The sequence below is a fragment of the Balaenoptera physalus genome (assembly GCF_965194825.1).
Source record: "Balaenoptera physalus genome assembly, chromosome: 5".
Taxonomy (NCBI): domain Eukaryota; kingdom Metazoa; phylum Chordata; class Mammalia; order Artiodactyla; family Balaenopteridae; genus Balaenoptera; species Balaenoptera physalus.
Genome location: NC_138884.1, coordinates 57,440,234 through 57,463,965, shown reverse-complemented (window position 1 = coordinate 57,463,965; position 23,732 = coordinate 57,440,234). Strand labels below are relative to the sequence as shown.

General features: G+C 41.8%; 1 protein-coding gene and 1 pseudogene across 2 annotated transcripts in view; one reads left to right on the top strand and one right to left on the bottom strand.

Moving 5' to 3' along the window:
- SOWAHB (sosondowah ankyrin repeat domain family member B) overlaps positions 1-23,732 on the bottom strand; it is an 87,547-nt gene that overhangs the window by 29,672 nt on the left and 34,143 nt on the right. The gene's annotated exons all lie outside the window — the stretch shown is intronic.
- LOC309661834 (large ribosomal subunit protein eL13 pseudogene) lies at positions 21,336-22,004 on the top strand (annotated as a pseudogene). Its single transcript has one exon. The product of its transcript is annotated as a large ribosomal subunit protein eL13 pseudogene (transcript).

Here is a 23,732-nt window from a genome sequence, read left to right as displayed (position 1 = left end):
CAGAATGGCCACCATCAAAAAGCCTACAAACAATAAATGCTAGAGAGGGTGTGGAGAAAAAGGAACCCTCCTACACTGTTGGTTGGAATGTAAATTGGTACAGCCACTATGGAGAACAGTATGGAGTTTCCTTAAGAAACTAAAAATAGAGCTACCATATGATCCAGCAATACCACTCCTGGGCATATACCCTGAGAAAACTATAATTCGAAAAGACACATGCACCCCAGTGTTCATAGCAGCACTATTTACAATAGCCAAGACATGGAAGCAACCTAAATGTCCATCAACAGATGAATGGATAAAGAAGATGTGGTACATATATACAATGGAATATTACTCAGCCATAAAAAAGAATGAAATAATGCCATTTGCAGCAACATGGATGAACCTAGAGATTATCATACTAGGTGAAGTAAGTCAGACAGAGAAAGACAAATATCATGTGATATTGCTTATATGTGGAATCCAAAAAAAATGGTACAAATGAACTTATTTACAAAACAGAAATAGACTCACAGACATAGAAAACAAACTTATGGTTACTAAAGGGGAAAGGGGGGAGGGATAAATTAGGAGTTTGGGATTAACATATACACACTACTATATATAAAATAGATAACCAACAAGCACCTCCTGTATAGCACAAGGAACTATACTCAATATCTTGTAATAACCTATAATGGAAAAGAATCTAAAAAAGAATATTATATATGTATATATACATATATATGTTTAACTGAATCACTTTGCTGTACACCTGAAACTAACACAGCATTGTAAATCAACTATCTTTCAATAAAATTTTTTTATTAAATTATTTTTTTTTAAAAAAAGTTCAAGCTTTAGTAAGTCTGGCATGGGGCCCAGGACTCTGCATTTTAACAAGTACCTTAGATGATTTTGATGAAGGTGGTCCAGAGAGCTTACTGTGAGAAATACTATTCAGAGGATGCCCAACATGTACTTTGGAGGCAAATAGAACTGAGTTCCAGTTTTACTTTGTCATGTACTAGCTGTGTGATTTGTGGCAGGTTACATAGTATGTCTAAATCTTCTCACCTATAACATGGGACTAATAAAGATGCTTGTTTCCTGAAGTTATTATGAGTATTAAATGAGATACTTAGCACAGTGCCTGGAACATTAGAAAGGCTCAAAATATATTAGTTGCTATTGTTATTTTGCTTAACAAGTTAACCCTGGCAGCTCTGTGGTAGGCAAATGGAATTTGGAGAAAGTGACAGAAGACATGTATTCATAAAATGTCAGGCATGGTATTAGGTTTGAAGCACCAAAGACACATAAAGCTTGACCCTAACCCTCACACACAATCAAAGTGGGCTAATAAGACTTATTAGGGCCATTAGGTATGGTTGTGCAGGTTGTGCACTGCACCATGATGCCACATCTAAAAGGGTACCATTCACATTTTAGACATCACAAATTTGCACATTTACTACAATAATTGTTTTAAGCAGATGACAGTCAAGTGTCTTGTTATAATAAAATGAGTATACTATAACAATTTTCCAACAGATGGAAATAAAATGTCTTGAGGAAGGGAATGGTAGATTGTTATATTAATGGCTCCACTGAATCGTGTTTCCTGGTATCCACACTCTTGTGTAGTTCTCTGCCATATTGACTCTGAACTTGGCTTTAGCCACTGGGACATCAGCAAATGTGACATGAGTAGAGCTTGCAGAACTCCCAATTATCAGAGCCAGTATTTCTGATTTTCTAGGACTTTCCCTCACCATCAAAATATGGCTGCTGCTGATCCAAAACAGCTATAGGCATCACATCTTCATTCAAAGCAGGAAGGAGAGGTATAGGCAATGGCAACTAGAGCTTCACTTTTTAGAAAAGCAAAAAAACTTTCCAGCAATATTTGAGCAGACTTTCATTTATATCTCATTGACCAGATCTATGTCACATGGCCATCCTTAGCTGCAAGGGAGTCTGGAGAGTAGAATACTTAGCTTTTCCAGGCTCTGTAGTAAAATATGGCAAGCAAATAAGAGTCTGGGAAAGGTTGTTGGGTTGGCTAAACAGCAACGTCTGCTGTAGAACTTTTAATCATGGATCCCACATGCAGCCATTCTCCCATTAATACCACAAAGGCATGCAACATGGAGATGGTAAGACACTAACCAATTTCCAAGTATACATGAAAACTTTTTAAGGTGGGAAGGTTGGTTATTCATCTTTGAGCCAGGCTCAATTCATTTCTATTGAACCTTCATAATAGTGCCTCTACAAAGAGATCAGAAAGCTTCTTGTAAATCAAAGTACCTGCTGTTAGCAAAATAAAAAGCCTGAGTTATGCATCACCAATCCTAAGCCAGGGACTGTAAAAGTTTATGGACTGAGACTCATTAGTAAGAATTTTATTTTATATCATAATCTAGAATACATGTACCCACATACATATTTCATAAAACAATACCTATCCTTATTATATGGTATATTTTCTATTATATTTAATATATCGAATACATTTTCTACTATATTTAAATTTTTTTAAGTTGGTTATGACCCACTGAATTAATTTCGCCACCCACTAATAGGTCATAACCTGTAGTTTGAAAAGTACTCTCATAAGCAGAGGCCAGGAACAACATTTTTCTAGGCAAAGGGAATAGCAGATGCAAAGGCCCTGAATTTGGAGTTCTCAGAACCTAAGAAGGCCAGGAGGGTTGGAGCCTGTTGGGTGGGAAATGAAGTGGGAAAGTTCAGCAGAGACCTATCATGAAGGCTACAGGCCACAGCAGGAAGTTTGGGATTTACTTTTATTCTAATGGAAGCTCCCAGTGGCTTTAAGCAGGGAAATGACATGATATAATCTGCTTTCTAAAATAGTTTCTCCTGACCTCATGCACAGACCAAGGATGATTCCAGACTGACCTAATTTTCTCTAAATTTAAACAAGCCTGGAAGGACTTTAAGATCCTCCACAGAGGATTCTCTCACTCACCGCACATTCATTCCATCAAACTCATTTCCTGGTTCCTTCCCTTGCGTATGGGCTCCTACCCTCTGCTGGGCTCCTCTGGAGACCAGAGTCTTGCAGAAATACTGCAGTTTTAGAATTCTCCCTCCATCAAGATGAGTACCTTTATTGTCCTCCCATCACTAAACATCCGTAAATTTGCCGGCCACACTGCCCTGCTGACTGCAGTCCTGCACACCCAGAGATTTTTTTTATTTGCTGATTTGCAACGTTGACACGTGGAAGGACATCTCTTCGTTTTGGCAGGGGGCTCCTTGCAGCTTGGAAGCACGTCTCCTCTACCAGTGGGGGTCTCCACGTCTGCCGGGACATCTGCAGCGCCTTCTGTTGGGAGATGCCACCAGGGGGCTAAGTCCTGGTGTCACACAGACTGCGGAGGAAGCTGGCGGGGTGGGGGGGCTGCATAACAGCAGACGAGCAGATTTCCCAGGGCCTGGGCCTCCTTCTTGGCCAGTCCCCAGGAGATGAGTTCCAGCTGCTTTTCTTTTCTGAATCTTCCTCCTCTCCCCATCCCCCTTTCCAGCTGGGCCCCCAAAACCTCCCTCCTCTGGCCAACCCCCAAGCCATACAAGATTTTGGGTGGAAAGCATGACTGCCAAAGGGAGGAGTCCAGGGACTGGGCAGCTGAAAGGCAGAGGGGGATCCTCTGGTCTTCTGGAGACCTGTTCCACGGCTCTAGCATCTCCTGTCTGGGTAAAGACCATGGGGTGCAGCAAACACAGCAAATGTGTTTTCCTTCGGCCAGTTAACCCCCTCACGTCCCTCTGGCCCTGAGCCTGTGGAGAACATCCAACCAGATTTCTTTTATTTACCTGTAGTTTCCAAAATAGGCATTTTCAAGGCCTGGAAGTAAAGATATTTTAGGAAAGAGAAAGAGGCAGGCAGAGGAGGAAGAAGGAAAGAAGAGGTTGCTTTGAAAAGAGACACCTAAGTGAGTCCGTAAATTGTAATGGTTAAGGGCAGAGGTCCAGAGTCACATCAAACCTGGTTTACAAGCCTGTCTTTGCCACGTGTTCACCGTGTGAAATAGGGTTGGCTATTTGCACCTTGCTGAGCCTCTGTTTCCTTACCTGTGAAATGGACATATTTATACCTGCTTTCAAGACTGAGAAGTAAATGGGGATTCTTAATGCAATTATTATCTACCCTGGTAGGAATTTGATAAATGGTAACTTTATTACAGTTAATATTATTCACGTAAAAAGAGCATTGGAAAAGGAGCTGCCAGGTACTTTTGATGGAAAGAAAACCAGGAGAGCAGCTGCTGAGGAGTTTCAGAAACATGAGCTGTAAGTTTAATATTGTGTATATTTTTAAATCAGATTTGGTAGCTTCCCACAGACTCTGTATCTCTTATCAGTCATGATCTTTACAAGTGCTGTGATGTATGAAAGATGAGTAGATATATTTATCCCCATTTCACAGATGAAGAAATTGAGGCCCAGGAGGTGATGATACGATAATGAACATAAAAGTACCTGGTATATTGCAACATAGTACACAACAAGATTATTTCTTGTTTTTTGTTGTCACACAAACTGACAAGCAGTGGGACAGTGTCCAAAGCCCAAATGTCCTAAGTCTGTCTTCAGTGTTCTCCGCACTGGGTCTCGAAAGAGGAAGGAAAACTAGGCTTACATGCAAAGAGAAACTGTCCCAAGTTTAGGCAGATGGAGGAAGGCCTCAGGTATGAGCTTGATGATTTATGGGGTTGTATCTTCAAGCCTCCGAGGGCTGAGAGAAAGCAGGGCCAGGCTGGAAAGGCCAAGGCCAATCAGTGTTCCCAGAAGTAATGTCTGAAGTTTGCAGCCATAGTGATAATAGATGTAAAATGGGAGGTAAACATAATCTAAAAACAAAGCATATTAAATAGAAATATCTCCCCAGTGAAAATCCTTTTGAAGGCAAGTCAAGCTTAGAAACAAAGAAACCATTCCCAATGACATAAAATTAGGGGGTTGCATTTTATAATACCGAAAAACTAAAGGGTCTTATTCTTTCCTTTCAAGCCCTGGAAATCATGGCTTGGATTTCAACCAGGAAGACCACAGAACTGGTTCTGGATCCCAATCAGTGATTTCACTAATGAGAACCAAGAGAAGCAAACTGAGTGTGGGTTACTTGCTGAAAATAAACATAAATCAGAAATCAGACTTGCACTGGCAGATGCCAAAATTATACAAGATGCACATCTGGTCCTGTATTCTCTTTGGAAGGTTTCTGAACACTACTTTTTTTCTTCATATTTTTTAATCTCAATTTGCTCTCCTAATGGATCCTTCTGAGTCTTCTTTGTATGAAATTAAAACTCATATTTCCTTTAGGGTAACTGGCTACCTGGATATCTTGCAAGCCCCTTAATCTCAGGATGTCCAAAAATAGGAAATAGACATCATTATTTCCCCCAACTAACACGTTTGTCCCCCTGTATTCCACCTCTTGGGAGCAGCGCTCCCATTCACCCTGTCACTCAAACCAGAAACCTGGGTGCCCTCCTTGAGTGCCCTTTCTCCTCATGCTGTTCTCCCTATCCGCCACTAAGCTCTCTCAGACTTCCTCAGATCTCTACACTTCCCTCCATCTCTTCTCACCCACATCTGATACAGGCGCCCATCTTCACTTATGTGGATTGTTAAGCGACAGCCATAAAGGCTTCAAGCCTCAGCCACCAGGCCCTGGACTCCCTGCGGTTCGCCCCCGTCCAGACCTCAGCAACCTGCACAGCAGCTGCAGGGTCCCTACAGCACCGAGCAGCAAGCAGCTACTCTACCAGGCTGCTCCCAGCCCCTCTAACGGTCCCCACAGGCCAGCGAAAGGTTTGTTGAGAAGAGAGAAATAATACACAGGAAGGAACCAGAGCTTATGATCCAGACAGGGCTGAGACTTTCCTGCTAAGAGCTGTTCAAATACAGGGCAGAGTTTACATATGTAAATGTGAGGCTCCATTAAAATAAACTAAGTAGCTGCCCACAGGTAGAAAAAAAGGAGGGGCAGTGGGCTAGGCTAGAGGAACAGGCCTCCTCAAACTCACCTCCAAAGTACCCATCTTACCTGCTGAAAATTCTCCGCATTTTAATGTCTCTCATCCTTCCAATGTCTCCGCCCCCGGAAGCCTGCTCCTACCTCCTTCACCCAGACGGTAAGCCACTTAGTATTTTGATTATAAAGCATAAAGTTAGGTGTACAGGGGGAGGGTTGATTAAATAACTTCTAAAATCCCCAAAGGTTTAATGATCTAAAATTCACAAGAGGGAATTCCCTGGTGGTCCAGTGGTTAGGACTCTGCACTTTCTCTGCCAGAGCCCGGTTCAATCCCTGGTCAGGGAACTAAGATCCCACAAGCCATGAGGCATGGCCAAAAATTAAAAAAAAAAAAAAAAAAAAAAATTCACAAGAATAACTATCATTTATTTGAGCACTTACTAATATGCCAGATATGTTACACTCATTGTCTCACTTGATTCTTACAACAACTGTAAGAGAGACATACGTTTTTTTACGTCTATTGTACAGGTGAAGAAATGCAGCCATGGAGAGTTCAATATCATGGCCAGGTTCACAGAGAAGTGGCAGAACCCAGGACTGTCAGACTGTAAAGCCCAGCTTCTAAATGCTTAAGAGTTAAGTACAGATGCCACTCTCTAAATAACTTCTTCCACTGTCTCATAGCATCGGTAGCCCCTAAACCACACTTATCTATCCTCCCTGTTGTACACTTACATAAATGTCTTTCCAAAATATGAGTTCCTTGAGAGAGGGAACATGTAGTGACCATCGTTGTAACACTCTCTGCTCAGAACACAGGACCTGGCACACAGTAGGTGCTTAAATGTTTAGTTAATTAATGATATCAGTCACCAGAAACTTAACAATCATAAGCACACTGCATACTCACCAAGTGTGCATGAAGATTTTGCACCTTTCTTCTGCTCTGCGTGTTATTATTGTAGACTATGTCTCTGAATATAACATTAGTTATTTTTTCATTTTTACTGAGCACTTCCTTTAAAAAAAAAAATTACTTATTTATGGCTGCACCAGGTCTTAGTTGTGGCACAGGGGATCTTCATTGCAGCATGCAGGCTCTAGTTCCCCAACCAGGAATTGAACCCAGGCTCCCTGCACTGGGAGTGTGGAGTCCTACCCACTGGACCACCAGGGAAGTCTGTATTGAGCCTTTCCTGAAAGCCAAATGCTGTGCTAGCTCCTTTAAAGGATACAAAGATAATTAAGACATAGCTGCTATCCTCCTGAAGCCTACAGTTTATGAGACAAGATAGACACATAAACAAGTGAGTTGGCTGCAGAGCAGATTGTGACAGGCAGTAAGGCAGAGACATAAATATAACATTGAATTTGACACCCTTGATTGGAAGATGCATCCTTATTTTAGGTATTACTAAGAGAGAAAAGCTGCTGATAATTAACCCACACACAACAGAGATTTGAAGATGCATCCTTATTTCAGAGATGTTAAAATGTTTTTAAAATGTGTCTCTTGAATGAAGTACTGCTGATACAAGTAATACCGTGGATGAACCTTGAAAACACTATTCTAATTAAAAGAAGCCAGTCACAAAAGATCACATACAGTATGTTTCCATTTATATGAAATGTCCTGAATAGGCAACTCTATAGAGACAGAAAGTAGACTAGTGGTTGATTAGGGCTGGAGAAGATTTGGGAAGGGGGTAGGGGTGTGGATTGGTGAGTGATAGCTAAAGAGTATGGAATGGGGGGATGGAAATATTCTAGAATTGATTGTGAGGATGGTCACCCAATTCTGTGACTATGCTAAAAGCCATTGAATTGTATACTTTAAATGGATGCATGTATGGTGTGTGAATTATATCTCAATATAGCTACAGCTTAAAATAGCACAATGGGAGGGCAGTGGCTGGCGGGGAGAGATTAAGTCAGATGGGAAGGGATTGAGGGAAGCTTTTAGGCATGGGCATTGACGCTTAGAATATAGGTAGGAATCGTGCCATACAGAAATAGAAAATGGAGTCAGGGAAGGTGATTCAGGCAGAAGTAACAGCTTAAGCAAAGTCCAGGAAGCCAGGGTACTGGATAAAGCGCAAGTATTAGCTGAAGGAAAGGAGCCGTGGGTGGAGGAAAGGCTCTCAGGCAGACTGGCCCTCCTGGGGGAAGGCATCGAATGTTGGGCTACAGACTGTGGTTTTTTTTGTTGTTTTTTTTTTTAACATCTTTATTGGAGTATAATTGCTTTACAATGGTGTGTTAGTTTCTGCTTTATAACAAAGTGAATCAGTTATACATATACATATGTTCCCATATCTCTTCCCTCTTGCATCTCCCTCCCTCCCACCCTCAGGGTTTTTTTCAACTTGTGAAAAGAAGCCTTGAAATTTTCCCCAAGTGCCAACCTTTAAAATTTGGGCAACCCCATACTCAAAGAGAACGTACTTGGGCTTTTCTTCTAGCCACAGGGCACGGTCACTGACCTGACAGGCAGTAAAATCCCCTTTGGAATTTGGAGTCAGATGACACAAAGGTCAGAAAGGCAAAGAGCATTGCCACTGGAAGAGCGGAACTTAAACAGATGCTGGGAAGAACCGGGGTTTGTGGCAGGGAGCCATGAAATTCCAAAGGTCACTTCAGCAGAGCCAGGAAGCTGAAAGCAAGAAGTTATTAGTGTGCTAGGACTCACCCGGGAAGAATTAGAATCGGACTCCTCTTCCAAAGAGAGTGAAAACTGAGAACAAAATGAAATGGGGGGGAGGAAGTCTGCAGAGTTAGGGGAAAGAAAACAACTGGCATCTCAGGCTGAGGAGAGCCAGCGAATTGAAGCAGGAGCTCCTGGGCCCAAATACTGTTGTCTGGGAGCCGAAGCCTGAATTTGCCTGCTCTGAGCTAAGTGACAAGAGCCTGGGGCCACGGAGGACACCAGGGTACAGAGGAGGCACAGATCAGGGATTGAAAGGCCCCCTCGCTGGGCGATTCCCCTGAGCCCTGCAGGCAGGAAGCAGTCCTGGGTGCCCCCTTACTGCCCCTGTTCCTGGGAAGGGGATTCCAGGCAGCTCTCCTAACTCAGTCCAGCTCCAAAGAGGGAGGTAAAGGAGCGTGGAGAGGAGTGTGGAGAGGTGGGAGGACTGCAGAGGGCAGAGCAGCTGGGAACCCAGGTAGGGGAGCACTGTACTAATAAACAGAGAAGAAAATCGCGAGGCCCACCTGGGTCTGTCTGCCCTTTGGCTCATCTCTTCTGTTTCCGGGAGAGCTTGTGTAAGTTTTAAGGGAGTCAATTACTCAATTTAAATAATATAAACAGCACAGTCCACTTTTTTTTTTTTTTTGGCCACGCCGAGCAGCTTGCGGGACCTTTGTTCCCCGACCAGGTGTCCAACCCGGCCCCGGCAGTGAAAGCACCGAATCCCAACCACTGGATCACCAGGGAATTCCCCACAGTCCACTCTTATTCTTCCCCCAAATGCTGACACAGTTCCCAAGATGGACACAGGAGCAGGAACTCAGAAAAGCTGCTATGGAGGGCTGCAAGCGTGCCCAGGCCTACTTCCTCAGAGGAAACAGCCTATGATTTAGAATGATTGTGCCCAGGCTACTCAGGCAGGCAAAAAATGTTAGCTCTTGGCAATGTGTGCTAAATGGAAGTGTTTATTTACCTGGAGTGTAGACCCGCCCACTACTACAAAGGGTTGGAGGCCCCGGAACTGCAATTTGTGCCTGTCAGTACTCCTGCCCTCAGAGATTAACTGCTGACAGACGTCATGCAGTCTGGGTCTTTCCAAACAAAATCTGAAACCTTCTCTTCTTGGTCTATACCCATGTCCCCAGAAACAGCGGTCACAGGAAGAACCTCTTGGCCAATTCTGTAGATCTGATAAGGCTCTGGCTTTCTTCCTTAAGGTCAAGAGAGGTCTGTACCCTGTCCCCTTTCTGGATCCAGCTCAGCCCTGCTCTTCAGCCCAGAGGCTGTGACACCTGAGCTCTGGTTCCAGTCAAAGCCACAAAGGTAGGGCAGGGCAGGGCAGAGGAATTCTCGTCTGGATGGGCTATGGGTTTTAAAGTGTAACTGGAAGTGGGTATTCCTGTCAAAATGGTAAGTACGGCTGAATGTGGGCTTGGAGGAGGTCCTGAAACCCACTTGGGCTCAGCCCCAGGCAAAAAGCATAAGGATCTACTCCCTCAGAGACTCCGATTCTGTGAGGTCTGGGATCAGTGCAGAAATTGGCAACTTGAAAAAGCATCCTGGACCACACTTCCAGAAACATTGAAACAGAAGCTATGGGACACCTTCACAACTCCTGAAACTCACCCACCTGCAGAGGGCATTTCTCCTGGATGGGCTGCCCACACCTACCAGGTACCCACTGTTCAACCTGACAGAGCACAGACCTTTCCTACACAATCTGGAGCAATTCTGGTAGACCCCAAAACAGGGACCCTTTCTCTTCTTCCCAATCGCAGCGTGTTTGCTTGTGCAGTTCCCTCCCCCTGCAGCATCAGCCCCTCTATCCAAACCCTACCTTTACTCAGGGTTCAAGTGCCACCTCTTCCAAGAAGCCTTCCTTTATCTTGTCAAACCACAGTAATTCCTCTTTCCTCTAAATGTACACAATTCCCATTCTCCTTCTGATACCTTGTTTGTTGGCTCATCTTGGTCATTTGTGCACATACCTATTCTCCCTGTTAGACTGAGTTCCTGGGTATTAGGCAGAGGCTATACATTATACCATCCATACTACCTGTTTTCTTGGACATACATGGCACAAAGGAAAGTAATCCCCTCGAACTTGGAGATAAGAGAAATCAGGTTGCCTCTTCAGTGGATATCTGTTGGTTTTGCCTTCCTGGAACTCATCCACCTTCTTCTGGTAACAGTATTCGTCATTTTACATTCACTCTCAATCCATGCAGAAACCAGATCTCAGGAGCAGTCACGTCACCAAGGTCTAGACAATCCATTTAGTCTATCTCCAGATACCATGATTGGTTCCGTGATGGGCACATAACCCAAGCTAGGCCAATGAGATTTAACTGTAGGGGTTTTTATTGATCTACTGAGAAAAAGAGAAGCTCTTTTTCAACCGAACTTAAAACTGTGAGGATGGGGACTTCCCTGGTGGTCCAGTAGTTAAGACTCCACACTCCCAATGCAGGGGAGGGAACTAGATCCCTGGTCAAGGAACTAGATCCCGCATGCCTCAACTAAGAGCCCGCAGGCCGCAAGTAAAGATCCCGCACGCAGCAACGAAGATCCCGAGTGCCGCAACTAAGACCTGGTGCAGCCAAAGAAATAAATAAATATTTTTAAAAAACCAGAAACGGGGAGGATGTGTGCCTGTGGCTGCTAGGGACCACTACCTGGCAAGAGCCTCCTTGAAGGTGAAACCAACATGGAGTAGAGTAGAGCAAATGGACTGGGTTGATGACATCGTTTGAACGCTTGGATCCAGATGTGCCAGAAACTTTGAAATTACCTAAACAAACAAATTCTGAATTGGGTTTTCCATTCCTTATAATTAAAAGAACACAGCCTAATGCACCATTTGAAATTTCAATCAGTATAAGCCACACACTCCAGGTGAATGTGATTAGACATCTTCCTGTCGAAAGATGGTGGAAGAATTTGACTCTAGTCCCAACTTCAATGAAGGAAACGTGCATATTTCTACTGAGTTGAGACTAGAGTGTCATGGTGATTTAGTAAGAGGTAGAAACATAATGAATTATAGAGTGGCCTGAACTGTGCCCTGCCGTGTGAACAGAAGAAAGGCAGCAGCCTGGAGCACGGAGTCCAAAAGTCAAAAATCAGCATTGCCCATCTAAGCTCAGATAAGGAGAAAACGTGCCCTGGCTTACAGACTCAAGTGCTTCTGGCAGACCTATACCTGTTGTGGATGAGCCAACCATAGCCTCTATTTCAAATTTCAATATTCAGCAAACAACTTTGTGATGGTAACCTCCCCTTGAAACAGTGCCCAGGGAGAAAATATGTTTATCCCATCAATATCAAAGCTGCACATGGTTTGCGATCTCACTGTAAACAAATAAACTGACTTTCTGGTTTCATACCCCAGGCTCCCTAAGCTTGGTTAATTTGAGCTTTCCTCTTGTGCTGTGAGGACAAAAATTTCTGGCCCAGGAGACTGTTGGTCAGATCTCAGATAATGTTGAGTTCATCCTGTGAGTTCTCTTTGTACACAGGTTCTAGCATCTGCAATTTATTTTAAAGCATATAAGCATTTACAACGTGATATTACATGTGTGTTTCTTAGGTTAAGCCAAAACCCTGGGACTAATCAAGAAAGCACAGTGAAGCAGAAGGCAGCTAGCATTTCATCAGAAAGTGTCATGTTCTAGAGCCAGTCTCTGCATTATGACACCTCAACCAACAACCGATAGGTTTCCAAAAAGTATACTCAATGTCAGAGATGGGTTTTTATTGGGAAGGTAGTGACATTTTCATGCACATGACTGATGTTAGAAATGGGCTTTCAGTTGTGAAATTAAAGGAATTCAAGGTAGGTAGAGTGGTTAGAAAATACTGTAAAGGTAATCCCTATCCTTACACAAACAAGGTGTAAAAATCTGGTGAGGCCTGAGCCCAAATCTTTAGTGATAGTGCCTGAGGCTTGCCAGCTAACCAGTTCCATGACAGGCCATTGATTTATGAGAATTTCTGATTGTCTGATGCCCACTAGAAGCCATAGAAGCCTTCCTGGAACAAACTTTTCTTGTGGAGCTGGTGGAAGCACCGCAAAGGGCTGAGATCTCGGACTTAAGCTCCCAGAACAGTTGTATGAACTATGTTGTGCCTGCTGACTAGTAAATATTTATCTAATAACGTCTGTATATGTGGCAGGACTTGGTCTGAAACTTGCTTTCATTATAACCTGGTAGTGAAGTATGGGGAAATAGCCAATTTTTACCTTCCTTAAAACTTCTTTGGGTGCTACCATTCTCTACCAACAAGAACCTAAAAGTTTTCTTGACCTAAGTGTCTCATTTCAGATCTCACCACCAAGCTAAAATATCCACTCCGCACCATGATGACAATACCCCAGTCCTTTCACACTGCAAGTTAATGGCTGGTACATAGAAAGGCCCTTAGCAAAAACTGACTAATACATTTGATGAGTAAATAAATGAATAGATGATGTAAGTGAATGAATGGATGGAATTGGAAAGCAGTAGAATGATCATTGCAGGTTCTGAGGCCCTACTGTCCAGCTTCCTTTGTAAAACTTTCCCCTCCTAATTGGCTTCCCACCATTATAAACTAATGAATATTACCCTTTGGGTTAGATCATCTTAAATCTCCTAGGATATAAATTCTTTGAAGGCAGAAATCAGGTATTTTTATATTCTGTAAAAAATCCAATGTGCCATTTTTATATTCTATTATAGAATATTTCTGAATATTTCTGTAATGTTATGTACAGTTATCCCTTGATATCCATGGAGAATTGGTTCCAGAACCCCGCCTCGGATCCAAATCTACAGATGCTTAAGTCTCCTATATAAAATAGTGTAGTATTTGCATATAACACACATCCTCTATACTTTCAATCATCCCTAGATTACTTATAATACCTAATACAATGTAAATGCTATGTAAATAGTTCTAAATACAATGTAAATATTATGTAAATAGTTGCCAACTCATGTAAATTTAAGTTTGCTTTTTGGAACTTTCTGGAATTTTTCTTCTAGTATTTTTGATCTGCCATGAGTTTCGCAGAGGGCTGACTCTATCAAAGAATATTTCTATAGTATTCTGTAAAACCCAATGTGCCAAACAGGATGTGTTTCATGAGGATTAACTGCTGATGATGTAAACCTAATAATGATAATAATAAAACTAGCTAATAATATTAAGCATCTACTCAACGCCAGGCTATCCAAGTGCTTTGTAAGTGCTAGGTCAATGTTTCACACAATATCCCCATAAAAGTGGCATTATTATTTCCATTTGACCATTGAAAATTCCAAGAAGTTATATTACTTGCCCAAGGTCACATGGCTCGTACATTCCAGGGCCTGTGTAACCACAAGCCCGTGCCCTGGTCATTAGGATTGTGGAATCTCTGGCTATGGGATGTTCACCAGAACAGCTGGTCCAGACTCTAGATCAACTGCCGTACTCTGTCTTAAGGAGTTAGTCAGTCCCTGCCCCAATTCTCTGAGGATTTAAAGTTCCTGCCTATTCCTCTCCCTTCCTTAGAGAGTTCAGATTTCTCATGAAGAGCAGCATTCATAGACTCTACCAGGACTCCTGTCTGCGTGATCTTTAAGTGTTGACAATTTTGGGATCCCTCAGGACCCCAAGGTTCAAAGAGAAGGTCTGTTGTCCTCTCGTAAAAGAGCCAGCCTTACCTCAAAGACTAATGGCTTATTTTTTTTCTCCTGGATTGCTGGGAACTGGTTTGGAGAGCAAACAATGCCATGCTTTCTGAAGAGCGTTCCATAGGAAACAGATGTTCAAATTCAGCTTGGGTTCGTGTTCTTTTGTGGTGGATAATTTCTTGGCTCACCTCTCTGCCTGAGGCACTGCTACCCAGCTGATGGTTGGTGGAGACTGAGTCCCCACAAAGCAAAGGAGGACAACAGCCTTCTGAGCAGGGCATGTGAGGAAACCACCTCTGGCTTCCCCAGGCAGCGGGCAGAGGTCCTCGGGAGAAGCCAGCCTCGACCATCGGGGTGCCATTGGCTGCCAGGCTTGCTGGTGGAGAGCCCCGAGCCTCACACCAGGACTTTCAGCAGCAGGCTGGCAGGCCCAATGCACAGCCGTGACCTGAGACTGTGCACGACCTGGCTCAGACTCTGGGGCCTCTAGGAGGAAGGAAATTGGATGGGCAAGACACTTCCAGTGTTTCAGAACTGGGATGAGAAGCTCTCTTCCTAATTGATTGGAAACTGTAGAAGATAAGCTGCATTTCCTCCCATCTGCCAGCTGACCCAGGAAGCCCTCCTGTTTCCAGCAGCCACTTTTAGCTGCACTTTGACTGCCGAACACACATCTCTCTCCCAACTTACCATGAGGTCAACCTTTTTAACTCTCGTTCAGAATTACGTGGAGAAGGGAATAATGTCAGGGGCTGGGAGGGTCATGGCAAAGGGGACTATATTTCATCAGGGTTTGTTTCTTTGCTTTTTTTTCTTTTTTGAAGTTGATTGATTTCCTACGTTGCATTGAAACAAACTGCCAATAGACTTTTGAACTCCATATATGAACTTTCTAGCTATATCCATTAACAGTCCATCTTATTGACCAAAAAAAAACCATTAGCACTACCCTCAAATCTCCAACTCTCATTTGAACTCTCAGAACCAATTATAAGTCTCAATCCAGAAAAATCCTTTAAGACTTAAGAAATGATCAAAGCTTAACACTTATATAGTGCTAGGCACAGAAATTTACAAAATAACTCATTTAATCTTTACAAAAACCCTATTATCCTGATTTTACAGAAGAAACAGAGGCACAGAGAAGTTAAGGGATTTGCCCAAATTCACACAGCTGATAAGTGAAAGAGCGGAGTTTCAAACCCTAGCAGCCAGGCTCCAGAATCCAGGCTCTAAAATATCAATACTATACTCCATTTCTCGTTATGCTTCAGTTATTTGTGTTTTAAAGAATTTCTCAGTTTTGTCTAAGTTGTCAAATGTGTTGGCATAAATGCTTTAAGTTTGAAGTGATATCCCCTCTTTCATTTCTAATACTGGTCACTTGTGTTCTCTCCTCAGTCCAGCTAGAGGTTTATCAACTGTATTGATCCTTCAAATAAACCAGCATTTGTCTGGGTCTTCCCTGGTGGCGCAGTGGTTAAGAATCCACCTGCCAATGCAGGGGACACAGGTTCAAGCCCTGGTTCAGGAAGATCCCACATACTGCAGAACAACTAAGCCCGTGCGCCACAACTACTGAGCCCGCACTCCACAACCCCTGAAGCCCGTGCGCCTAGAGCCCATGCTCTGCAGCAAGAGAAGCCACCACAATGAGAAGCCCATGCACCGCAACAAAGAGTAGCCCCCGCTCGCTGCAACTAGAGGAAACCCATGCACAGCAACAAAGACCCAACACAGCCAAAAAAAAAAAAAAAACAGCATTTGTTTTACTTGATTTTTCTATTTTTGCCCAATTTTTGTGTCATTGATTTCTGCTCTTTATTATTTCCTACCTTCTACTTAACTTTGAGTTTAATTTAATCTTCTTTTTTATCTTAAGTGGAATTCTTAGATGTTGATTTTAGAATTTTTCTTTGTGTCTAATAATCTCAGCATTATAAATTTCCCTCTAAGCACTGCTTTAACTGAATCCCACAAATTCTAATATTTTGTACTTTCATAATCATTCAACTAGAGAGATTTCCTAACTTCTCTTATAATTTCTTCTTTGTCCCATGGGTTGCTTAGCAATGTCTTCTTTAATTTCCAAATATTTGGAGATTTTACAGATATACTTCTCTCATTTATCATCAAAAAACATACTCATTTTTAACTTATTGAGACATTTTACAACCTAGCATATGGTTTCTCAGTGAATATTCTATGTGTACTTAAAAAGAATATGTATTCTGCCACTGTTGGGTATAGTGTTTCATCTATGCCAATTAGGTCATGTTGATAGTGCTTTCAAGTCTATATCATTACCCATTGTTTATCTACTTATTTTATCAATTATTGAGAGAGGAGTATTAAAATCTCTAACTATAATTGTGTTTGTCTATTTCTCCTTTTAATCCTGTCAGTTTTTACTTCATATATTTTGAAGCTCTTGTTACTAAGTGCATAAACATTTAGGACTGTTATGGCTTCATAATGAAGTCGCCTTTTATAATTATGAAATGTCCCTCTGTCTTTGATAATGGTCCTTGTCCTTAAGTTCAAATATAACCTTAATATAGCCTTATTTTGATTAATATTTGCATGGTATATTTTATTTCATTCTTTTATTTTTAAACTTTGTCCTTATATTTAGAGTGTATTTCTTTTAGACAACCTATATGAATCTTGTCCTCTTCCAGTATAACAATGTCTGCTTTTAGTTGATGTGTTTACTTCATTTATATTTAACGCAGTTGTTGATATTGTTGGATTATTTACATCAACCATCTTGCTATTTGTTTTCTATTAATCCCATCTCTTCTTTGTTCATTTTTTTCATGTTTCCTGCCTTCTTTTAAATTGAGTATTTTTAGCATGTCATTTAACCTTCTCTTTTAGTTTATACTCACTTTTTTAATAATGATTGCTATAGGGTTTACAGTATGCATCTTTACCTTATCACAGTTTACCTTCAAATAAAATTGTACTGCTGCGTAAAGTTAGACCTTATAACAGTCTCCTTCCATTCCCCCCTTCTCTTGTTAAAACTTTTACTTGTATATGTTATTGATCCCAAATATATTGATATTACTTTTGTTTTAAATACTCAATTATTTTTGAAAAAAATTTTACTGAAAAAATTTTACCCACATATTTACGATTTTCAATGATCTTTATTCCTTTGTGTAGAGCTGGTATTTTTTCCTCATAAACTAAAGAAATTCCTTTTCTGTTTCCTGTAGTGTAGGCAATAATTACTTTCTAATAATTAGCTGTTGTTTATTTTAATCATTAGATCAAAATCATTAAATTTAATCATTAAATTAAAATCATTAATTTAATTTAATGATTAAATTATTCAATCATTAAATTAAAATCATTATTTTAATCATATTATAATGCAGGCAAGAATTATTTTCTAGTAATTAGCCTTTATTTGTCTAAAAAAACCTTTGTTTCATCTGCATTTTAAGAGATTATGTTTATTGCATATTAGAGTTCTAAGATAATATATTCTTTCTTTCTATGCTCCTCTGTGTCTTCTGGCTTAACATTATTTCTGATGTGAAATCAGTGGAAAGTCTTATCTTTGTTCCCCTGAATGTAATGTGACTTTCTTTCTCTGCCTTTTTTTTTTTTTTTTTTTTTTTTTTAATAATTGTCTTTATTTTTATCTTAATTGCCACATAGTAGAATTGAGAGGTATTTTGTTTTTTTTAAATTTTTTTTATTTATTTATTTATGGCTGTGTTAGGTCTCCGTTTCTGTGTGAGGGCTTTCTCTAGTTGCAGCAAGTGGGGGCCACTCTTCATCACGGTGCGCGGGCCTCTCACTATTGTGGCCTCTCCTGTTGCGGAGCACAGGCTCCAGACCCGCAGGCTCAGTAATTGTGGCTCACGGGCCTAGTTGCTCCACGGCATGTGGGATCTTCCCAGACCAGGGCTTGAACCCGTGTCCCCTGCATTAGCAGGCAGATTCTCAACCACTGCGCCACCAGGGAAGCCCTAAAATAAATCTTGATTTGGTTCTTTGTATTTATCCCGTTTGGGGTTGGCTAAGCTTATTGCATCTCTTGGTAAATATGTATTTTTAAAATCAAATCTGGAATTTCAGCCATTATTTCTTCAAATATCTCTTCCACACTCAATTTACATGTGTTAGATTGCTTGATATTTACCCACAGGCCACTGGGGCTCTATGTATGTATTTATGTACGTATGTATGTATTTTCTCTCTCTTTTTCTTTCTGAGCTTCAGTTTGAACTTTTTTTTTTTTTTTTTGGCTATATCTTCAACTCCTTTTTTTTCTTCTGTTGTGTGCAACCATCTGCTAAGCCCATCCAGTGAATTATGCATTTCTGATTTTTAGGTCTAGAAGTTACATTTGGTTCTTTCATTATAATTTTCCACATTTCTCATTGTGTTCATTGAGTTTTTCTTTAAATCCTTAAGCATATTTACAATAGCTCTCTCAAAGTCCTTGTCTGCTAATTTCATCATTTCTGTCATTTATGTATCTGTTTCTACTGACTTTTTTTTCCTGGCTAACGATCATATTTTCATGTTTTCCCACATGCCTGGTAATCTTTTTACCAGATTCTGGACACTGTGAGTGTCATGTTGCTGAGTGTCTGGATTTTTGTTGTTTTCCCTTGAAAGGTGCTGGCTGAGCTTTTTTCTTGTAAGCAGTTAATTTAGTTGGGGATCAGCTTGGTCTTTTTGAGGTTTATTTTCAAGCTTTTCTTGGGAGGGTCTAAAGTATCCTTTATTTTAGGACTACTTTAGCCTTACTCCTAAGGTGTGGCATTTCTGGAGCCTACTGAATTCTGGCTAATTGGAAATAGAATGTCTCTCAACCCTCTGCAAGCTCTAGTTATTGTTCAGTTTGCAAGCTTGGTAGTTTTTTTTCTCTGGTAATAGTTCTGTGTGCCCAGCTTATGGAGTCTCACCTTACACATATACAGCCTAATATCTGGCCAAAGACTTAAGGGGATCCTATGAACACTTATACAGCCCTTTTTCTGTAAACCTTCTTTTGGTTTGGGAACTTGCCCCACAAATTCCAGTTGCCTCAGCTGCCACAAACTCTGATCTGTATCTGTCTCCTCATTTCAGTGAGGCTGCCATGTTCTGCTTGCAACTTCTCTCCCTACCATAGAAAGCCTGGGAAATTAGAGGGCTCACCAAATTTGTTTTCTTTCTCTCAGGAATCAAAGTTCTGTGTACCTGTTGTTCAAAGTCTGAAGATGGTTGTTTTATATATTTTGTCCAGTTTTCTAGTTACATATTTATTGCAGGGAAACTAACCAACTACCAGTTATGCTATTGTGACCACAGCAGAAGTCAAACTTAGGTTTTATGAAAATAACATTTACTGAGCCTCACTCTCCATTAGATATCATGTGAGAATCTTTATCTGCATTGTTTTATTTAATCTTCACGTAAACCCCATAAAGTAGGTAGATTTTTTTCTTATTACAGACATAAAACTGAGGCTTAGGAAGGCAAAGAAACTTGCCCCAGGTCATGCAGCCAGTAAGTTACAAACCAGTACTAAGACCTGTCAGGCTCTCTGCCCTTCTTTTAAAAGTCTCTCCTCCCTTTTAACATTGAATTATTACTTTTGCTGATTATAAAAGTATTACAGGCTAATTAAATGGATGTTTGAAAATATAAAGAAATAGAAAAGGAAAAATCTACAGTTTCTATATTTGCACCATCCAGTGACAGCCACCGTTAACACTACATAAATATTTTTTCAATATATAAAATGAACAGAAAGGTTAGTTTTTTTTTTTTTACAAAACTAGAATCCTATGGAATCCTACCATACATCAATACATACATCCTACCATACGTCAATAAATTGCCTTTTCCATTTAATAATACTTTATAAGCATTTTCCATTAGATGTAAACATTCTTTGAGAACAAGAGTTTTTAGTTTCTATTATCACAAATTTCAATCGTAATCCAAGGTATAGAGAATACCATAATTAACCCTCATGTGCATGTAACTCTCACTTAACTGTAAAATTATTAACATTTTTCAATCTTTGAATATAATTTTTAATGGCTCATATTCTAACACACAGATGTAGCATTGTTAATTTAACCAATTCTGTTGTTGAACATTTGTGTTGTTTCTCATTATTGTAAATAACACTGCAAAGATCTTTCTGAATAAGGCTTTGTGCAAATATAAGATTACTTCCTCAGGATAAATTCCTGAAAATAAAATTATTTGATTAAAGACGATGAACATTTCAAGGCGTTTGAAACATGTTCCCAAAATGCATAGTAGAAAGTTTGTATTAATTTACCTTACTTCCTCCCAATAACAGTTTGAGTGCTATTTCACCACATTCTCAAATAACTAAATATTAATCTTTAAACATGTATTTGCCTGTTGGACAGGTTGATTGACATGTTGTTATCTCTCTCTACAATCACCAATCCCCATCCTTCAAATTAGCTACAGAGAGACTGCCTCTCATATCAGTCAGAATTTACTCGGAGTAAAACATCAAAATAAGACTAGAGAACAAACATCATTGTTTGTTCCACATATTTTTGCTATCAAAAAATACACCCTGCCTGGGACTTCCCTGGTGGCGCAGTGGTTAAGAATCCACCTGCCAATGCGGGGGACACGGGTTTGAGCCCTGGTCTGGGAGTCCCACATGCCGCGGAGTAACTAAGCCCGTGCGCCACAACTACTGAGCCAGCACTCTAGAGCCCGTGAGCCACAACTACTGAAGCCTGTGCGCCCTAGAGCCCGTGCTCCACAACAAGAGAAGCCACTGCAATGAGAAGCCCACGCACTGCAACGAAGAGTAGCCCCCGCTCCCCGCAACTAGAGAAAGACCGCGCGCAGCAACAAAGACCCAACACAGCCAAAAATAAATAAATAAATAAATAAATTTATAAAAAAACAAAACTACAAAAAAAAACACCCTGTCTTTGCGCCGCCGTGAGCCCTCGGAGGAGGCCAGTCGGCCGCAGCCGTGGCGCCCGGCCGCATGATCCTGAAGCCCCACTCCCACAAGGACTGGCAGGGGCGCGTGGCCACATGGCTCAACCAGCCGGTCCGCAGACGCAAGGGCCGGCAGGTCAAGGCGCGCCTCATCGCCCCGCGCCCCGCGTCTGGCCTCCTCCAGCCGGTGGTGAGATGCCCCACGGTCAGGTACCACACCAAGGTGGGCGCCGGCAGGGGCTTCAGCCTGGAGGAGCTGAGGGTGGCTGGCATCCACAAGAAGGTGGCCCGGACCATTGGGATCTCAGTGGACCCGAGGCGGCGGAACAAGTGCACGGAGTCCCTGCCGACCAACGTGCAGCGGCGCAAGGAGTACCACTCCGAGCTCATCCTCTTCCCCGGGAAGCCCTCGGCCCCCAAGAAGGGAGACAGCACTGCTGAAGAGCTCCAACTGGCCACCCAGCTGACGGGACCAGTCATGCCCATACGAAACGTCTACAAGAAGGAGAAGGCCAGAGTCATCACAGCGGAGGAGAAGAACTTCAAGGTGGCCGCCAGTCTCCGCATGGCCTGCGCCATCGCCTGGCTCTTTGGCATCCCGGCAAAAAGGGCCAAGGAAGCTGCAGAACAGGATGTTGAAAAGAAAAAATAAAGTGCTGTTGGCAAATTGTGATTTAAAAAACAAAAAACACCCTACTTATCCCATATATGTTGTCCTGGTGCCTAACATTTGTACCCACTTAGAAAGGCAGGAATTCCTTATTTTGGAAGCAATGGAGGACAGATGATGGTCCTGGCAAAAGTGGCACCAGCCACCTTTCTGGGACTAGACCAAAGCTAACACTGGCTAACACTGTGCCCAGACTTGCATGTGCCTTCCTGTTCTCTCCGCTTGCATCCAGACTTACAAATCAAATCTCCAGAAGTTGGCTCCAACACAGTTTACAAACATGTTTCAATGGGCAGAGAGAAGTTCAGGACACAAGGATGGCTTATGTGAGAGAACCATTCTGTGAGAACTGAGATCCCCTCAAATCACTTCCCCCCCTCCTCTCTGGCCTTGGCACTCAAGCAGAAGATCTGAAAAGATGCCAGGATAGTCCCAGCATTGGAAACTGGCTCTGGACAATAAAGGGACAGGAAAAGCTACAGAAACTAGTCTAAAATATGCAGCTAGGGCATGTGAATTTCAATACATAAACTTACATTCTCATTAGAGAGTAAGCTTCATAAGGACTGAATTTTGTCTTTTTGGTTCAGAGATTTATCCCAAAGGTAAGGAATAATGCCTGACACATTGTAGGCACTCAATAAATATTTGTTGAGTGGATTCATTAAATGTGGATTCATTAAATGGAAAGAAAGAATTGGGAAAACCATATTCAACAGTTATGTATTAAACACTATATATTGAGACAGGAAGGGGGCAGGGCACATTTAAAAGAATGACAGAGCCATTGAGGACACAACATAAACTGGTTAGAAACAACCAGTCCAAGATGGTGGACAAGTCAACTTCCATTAGACCTTGAGCCTCTTTTATGCTCATTGGAATACATCAGCATGCTAAATGACACACCCACAGGCGCCATGACAGTTCTGAGGCTGACCATAAAAGGCCAAAAAGTGGGAAGTGACCCAATTCCTGGAAATCTCCACCCCTTCCCTGAAATAGTTGGAATAATCTTCCCACTCATTAGCCTATGAAATTACCCAGCCCATAAAAACTAATCACCCATATCTCAGGGCCACTCTCACTTTCTGAGATGGCCCATACTCTGTCTATGGAGTGGTAGCTCCTTGAATAAATCTGCGTTCACTCTACTTCGGCTCGCTCTTGAATTCCTTCCTGTATGAAGCCAAGAGCCCTCACCTGGCAGCCATCGCAGGGACTCGCCTGAGACCTGGGACGTGACCATCCTCTCGCGCCCCATTCTTCCTGCACCAATATCACTGCGTTAGGAGCTAAGCAGAAACTCAAGGAAGGATTAAAACAGAAACCTTCCTTCTGGAGAAGCTGACATACACAAAATAAAAAGCTGAACCCTCAGGAATGGCACAGACAGCAAGTATTCTTGGAGTTCAGAGGAGGGAGAAATACTTCTTTCTTAAATGATGGGGGAAGGCCATAGAAAGGAGGTCAATTTGGGGCCAGGTCTTGAAGGATGGTATATTAGTTTCCTAGAGCTGCTGTAACAAATTACCACAAACTGGGAGACTTGGAACAACAGAAAATTTATTTCTCTCACAGTTCTGGACTCCAGAACTCTGAAAGAGAATCCTTCCTTGTCCCTTCCTGGTGCTGGGGGCTCCTTGGCTGTGGCAGCTAACTTCAATCTCTGCCTCTGTCTTTCCATGGCCTTCTACCCTATGTTACTCTGTGTCTTTTTCTGTCTTTTGTAAGGACACTCTCATTGGATTTAGGGCC